A 6,619-nucleotide genomic window follows, 5' to 3' on the forward strand; every position below is an offset into this window, starting at 1 on the left:
TATATTTTTGACTGCACAGAAGCTGGCTGACAGTCACATGTACAGTTAAATATATGGCTTTGTTTATTGTAATAAAGGCCAGATGTTAGTTGTTATGAGGACTGTGACTTTACTTTCCAAATTTGCATGCTGCCATCTTTTTTAGCTCTTTTACCAGCATTGTTTTTTTCAATTAGATTCATTGCATGGCACATCTTTGTGAGCAATGTTTATAGTGTGATAAAGTAGTAAAGCGACACTGTTTGCGATGTCTCTATCAGTTGGAGGGGGGCTAAGAATACAGGATGACTTTTCTTTACAATGCCAAAGCCCCCTGAATAACTGGTTTTAAAGTTAGTTTTTCTGTGAGGGTTATATTTTAGTAGGGATTTGGGATAATCCTTTTAGTCTGGCAAAGTTTGATAGTCTGACAGTTTTGACTAAAACTGGGGTTTTCATTTTAAACATGGCCTTTAAAACCATGTGTGTCTTTAAGTTGGTCCCAAACCCAAACAAATGTACATTCATACATGTTTCCTGTGTGAGTGTGCTGTGTACAAACTGTGCCTTCCTTGACTCTCCTGTTTGGTTTCTTTGGGGCGGGACCAAACGTCACCTTTTTGCATTTAGTTGATCAGGAAACACTCGGCTTCACCCAACGTGAACCTGAGCAGAGGTCTAATGAGCCTGCATAACTGAAAACACCTGTTTGGTTGTGAAAGGCCTTTGCACAAGTAGCATCCCCCATCCCACCTCGTCTCCGACACCCACATTGCAAAAATACGTTGCATTATTTTGTGAGTAAATTAAATATTTAGCTGGTACGGTATTTTTTTTTTTATGAGACTAGGTTTTTTTTCTTCTATTTTTAACCTTTTCCATACATTTTTAAACAGACATTTAAGATCCTACCAAATTAAATTAAAAAATCTGAGGGTTAAAGGTTGTGAACATGTTTACACAAGGGATGCCAAAAGGAAATCCATCCTGCTGGACTGAAACTTTATCGATGCACTTCCTGGAGGGATTTTAAAGGCCCTGTAGGTGTAAGGAGCGTGCACCTTGCAGCCGCTTTGCCTTCATGCAAAGTGACGTGTACCAGGGGCAGGATTACAGAAGCAACGTGCTTTTCGCAAACCTGGCTCTCATGATGCAAATGCAGGTGTCTTTTCAGGCAAAGCCACACATTGTGTTAGTCCAGGGATTATTCCTCGTCTGCAGAAAACAATACATATATCTATATACAGATGCTAATCGTACAGGTCTGCTTCAGCCAAAAAATGTGCCTCGGGGGAATTCCCTGCAGGCCAGGTAGTTTAATTTGAGACAGATTTGGGGTACTTCTTGTTGCATTAAGAGGCCTTTGCATGCAGTGTGTACCTTCTGCACGACGTTGACAGAAACACTCATTACACAAAGTAACCCTTAGACTACACCACTCTTTAACAAAGTGCTTTTGTGGTACATATGACACCCCTAAAACCTTTTGAATTTTTATTTTGAATTTTCACTTTTTAAATGAACTCTTTTGAAATGTATAAAATGTGGTTTAATTCTTTTTTTTTAATAACTAGGATAATAACAATACTTTTTCATTAAAAAAATATTTAAATAATCCAAATCACTTCAAAGGACCACATGGCATAATTTGTAAAGGCAGCACTCCCACACACACACACACACACACACAGACACACACACATACAGGCAAAATTGGTCTGGCCTGGGTTTATGCTCAATTTAGATCTAAAGTGTGTTTTCTAATGTCATGATGTGTGGCATCTTTTTTTTCTGTCAGACACTCTGTGTCTCAAAAATAGGAGTCTGTCAGGCTTGTGGGCGCAGGATGTGATTGTGCCTCCCACTGCCACTTCTAAGCAGAACATGGGGAAATACTGGTGCCTATTACAGAGTTGTGGCTTTTGTACACTTAATGAGGCCACTCAAACTCAAAGTCTGAGTCAGTTAATTTCCTTTCTTGTTGCTCCGTGATCTTGTGTGTGTCATACACAAATCCGTATATAGTTATACAGACACAGACAGTGCCGTTTGTGCTTTTGATCACTGCCCCACAGACCATAATTTAATAGCCGGATTTCATGATCACATAATTACATGAATCCACCGTAAATTCCGTTGGTGCCCAGAAGATGTTAGGCGGGTGGGAAACACATGACATAATGTAAAGTGGGCCAGAGTTTCTCCAGCCAAAGAATGAACTTCTTCTTGAGCGTGTCCTCGTGTGGGAACCCCTCGTGCAGCAGCTATGTCATGTGACACATTTTGGACTTTGGCACATACTAGACCAGACTCAAGGCGGGAAGTTGAACAGCTAGTCCTGTGGTGCGGTCGCAACAACCTAGAGCTGAACACGCTTAAAACCGTAGAGATGACAGTGGACTTTAGGAGGAGCCCCCCAGCACTGCCCCCCCTCATCATACACAACACTACTGTGTTGGCTGTGGAATCCTTCAGGTTTCTGGGATCCACAATCTCCCGGAATCTGAAGTGGGAACCCAACATCAACACCATCATCAAGAAGGCCCAGCAGAGGCTGTACTTCCTGCGCCAGCTTAGGAAGTACAACCTGCCTCAGGATCTGCTGACCTTGTTCTACACCGCAGTCATAGAGTCTGTTCTGTGCACCACAATCACTGTCTGGTTTGGATCGGCCACCAAACTGGACAAGAACAGACTCCAACGGACAGTCAGGTCTGCAGTAAAGATCATTGGTGCCAACCTGCCCACCATCCAAGACCTGTACACCTCCAGAGTCAGGAAACGGGCAGGAAAAATCACTGCAGACCCCTCACACCCCAGACACAAACTATTCAAACTCCTCCCCTCTGGTAGACGCTACAGATCAGTTAGCCAAAACCTCCAGACTCAAAAACAGTTTCTTCCCCCTTGCCGTCTCACTACTGAACAAATAACACCACTGTAGCATATATATATATTTATATATATATATATATCCATCCATCCATCCATTTTCAATACATATATATATATATTTATATACTTTAAATCCCTGCACTTCTCGCACTCTCCACTTCTTCTTGCACTACTGCTGTGCAACATTCCACAGCCACTGTATATAGCCATTCCGCCTGTACATACTCTTAAACTCCTTAGTCCATTGCACTGTTTGTTTGTATTGTATTGTATATTGTGTTGTATATTTGTATTAAGTTGTATATTTGTATACTGTATTGTATTGTATTGTGTATTGTATTGTGTTGTATATTTTGTGTAAGCACACTGAGAGTCACCTTACCAAGTCAAATTCCTTGTTTGTGCAAACTTACTTGGCCAATTAAACCTGATTCTGATTCTGAAGTCCGTCCCAGAGAAAAGGGATAGCTGGACCTTGTTTTGGGGAAATGTGCTTATGTTAGATGAGAAGACTGGCATGTCTGTGATGAAAATGAAGCTGCCGCCAGTTAGCTTAGCTCAATTTAGAATTAAGACATGGAGAGAACAGCTAGCTTTAACCAAAGGTAATAAAACCAGCCCATCAGCACCTCTCATGGATTATATTTAAATATTTAGCCAGCTCCCCGCCTCATTACCAGTCTTTTTTGACATACTAGGCTAACTGATTGCTTCGGAGTATCTCAGAGCTGCCAACTCTCACGGTTTCGCCGTGTGACACACGCATTTGCATGTTTTCACACGCACTCACGCCACACGACCAATTTCTCACGGCAAAAAAAAATTCAGATTTTGGGCAGAGTGGGAGGTCTGTCCCCGAGACGCGTTCGTTCCTTTTCAAACTCCCCGACGATAGGTGGCGCTAAGGAGCGCATCTGTAACCCTATTCGCTGCATAGACATCCTATTTATCCCAAAGAGTCCCGAAGTTAGCAACAGAAGAAGATTTTCAAAGAGACACTCTGGAGGAGCAGAGACTAAGGTATATTAACTCTCTTAAACTTTAAATCTTGAAAGAAATGATTCGTTGTGTTTTGTGTGGTGAATGTAAACTCAGCTGTCATAACAAGCAGCATGAGAGCACCTTGTTAACCTCTTGTATACTGCATGCTCAAAACATCATAGCATTGTTTATTAAGGCTTCTCACATGGCATTTATCTTTTTATTTACAGGCCAAAGAAAAGGACCCTCTCAATCATTTTCCAAACAGCACTTTGCACAGGTAAGATGTATTCCAAATAATTTAACATAAAGACAGGAAATTTGTGCAATAGAATTAGGCATGTTTTTTGTAAATGAGAGTAGTTATTAAAAAACATTTTAATTATTTAAGGTAGCAAAGATGTCTCGTAAAAGACCTTTGCCAGGCCGAGGACAAAAGAAAAATGTATTTTATTATTTAAAGAACCAGCCACTGTCAGAACAGCCAGAACAATGTATAGAAACAACAGGACAACAGACAGAGGAGCAACACACAGGACAGAGAGAGATATGGACAGATATGGACAGCTTCTGGGCTGGAATGGCAACAAGGAAACATAAGGTATACATTTTTTTTGGCAGGTGTGGCTTGACTACATCTGTTGCTTTTATTGATGCATGCATATATTGTGTCATACATGATGCAAACTATGCATGTTATATCTGAAGTGTGTTACAGTATACTTACAGTATTAATGAAAAGAAAATATGGTATGTTTTTCCATTTTTTTCCTGGTTCATTTTCAATAGGTGACAGGAGCCAAAGAATTTCAGAGGCTTGCTGCCGTCGCCAAGCTGGTCCTGGTGTTGCCCCATTCAAATGCAGATGCTGAGAGGGTGTTTTCAGTTGTGGGACTAAATAAAACAAAGACCAGAAATAGGCTGTGTCCTTCATCATGGCCATAAAGATGGCCGACCTGGAGCCCTGCTTCAGATGGGAGCCCCCCTCAGCGGTCATCAAGGCCTCCAAGAAGGCCACAGGCCAGTACAACCTTGCCCACAAATCGTAAAAAAATTCTGATCTCTGATACCTCATTTTTTGTTATTTTATTTATGTGTTGAACTATTGTTTTGGTTAAAAAGGCTACTGTTTAAGCACTTTATTTGTTGCACTTTTTTGTTTCATAAAGAAAAATATTTCTCCTAACTAATCTAGTGTCATTTTTTGCTTTTTTGCTCTTAAGAATACAATTATTAACAATATAGGTTAGGTTTCAGTTAAGTATTAGTTGAATGCCATTGTAATCAAAATGTCAATCAACCTACCTTGGTCAAATCTTAAACACAGGTCTATTAATTAGGCTATATTGTGGTACATAGACAGTCAACAATAGTTTTCTGGTTGAATGTTCAGCTCAAGTCTAGAAGGCCCTGCAAGTCATGAGCAGATGAACATGAATCAGAATAAGTTCAGGTATTGCACATCTTTAGCATACCACCCAAAAATCCACTAGAATGCATGAAATAACATCTACTTAAACCAAAATTGTCTTCACAGAATGTAACCAATGTTGTCCATCTCCAGTAGGCCCTATCAACGACTATGGGCCCCACAAACCACCAGAATGCAGGGCACAACATGGGTACAACGCCAAATTAATTCCAATTTCCTGATATTTGAACCACCAACGTGCGCGGCAAAATTTTGGTCACCCACGACAAAATCTCACTCCAAGGTTTTTTGAAAAGTTGGCAGCTCTGGTATCTTCATATTTAGCTTACAGGCATGAGAGTGTCCTTTTGACAGTTTCACAATACGAGCTGCGACAACAAGCATAATGAATAAGATAAACAAACATATCCCGAGAAAGATGCTCTTGCTCTGTGGCACGTCAGTGGCACCCAAACAGCAATGCTTCAAAAGCCGATCCAATCCGCTGGTTCCCACGTTTGACCTCCCCGGTGACAGACGGCATTCTTGAGCTGGAGTTCAAAGGACAGGGGTTCAAAACCACTCCTGTCAGGGGTTTCCCACAAGAATCTCAGCGGTGCACAAGTCCTCAGTGAGAATCCTGAGAAACCCACAGCTAAGAATTTGCATTGATTGAGGGTCAAGCGCTGCCAGACAACTTTATGTCTGGAATTTGCTGAATTTCTGCTCCGTCTTCCTCTCGCTCACTCTCTCCTTTCATTTCACACCCCACCCCACCCCACCCTCTGTCTCTGCTCCTCTCACCCTCTCCCATGCCTCCATCACGTCCGTCGCTTCCTTCCTCCCTTTCTCTTAGACTCTCTTCTTGGCCCCCCCTCTCCCCCTCAAACTATCTCCCTTCCACATTTTCCCTTTCCACAAACATCCCTCATTGTCTTCTTCTTATCATTTGGATGTGGAAAAAAAATAAAACAACATGTATGTCCAACCAGAAATTCAAATTCCAGCCGCATACCATGGCAGCTTAACATTCTCTTGGGTTTGGATCACCCCACTTCATCTCCCTTCCTTCCACCAGCCCCTCTCTCTGCAGTTTCATTTTTTTTCATCTCATCATCACAAGGACGTGCGCTCACTTCATCCACAACTGGACACCACTCTAATGATGAGTTAATTATCCCTTTAAGTATTAACGACATTTTTTATGATGAACATGTTTTATTTTTCTTCTTTTTTTTCATACCGACTGCATTGTTTATTATTCAGTAAAGCACAACTTAAATTTGGAAAACGTGCCCTATTATTATTATTATAGCATAGCAGAAGTAGTGTAATTTGTAATATGCTGAGGAG

Source organism: Cyclopterus lumpus, chromosome 6 (assembly GCF_009769545.1).
Source record: "Cyclopterus lumpus isolate fCycLum1 chromosome 6, fCycLum1.pri, whole genome shotgun sequence".
Taxonomy (NCBI): domain Eukaryota; kingdom Metazoa; phylum Chordata; class Actinopteri; order Perciformes; family Cyclopteridae; genus Cyclopterus; species Cyclopterus lumpus.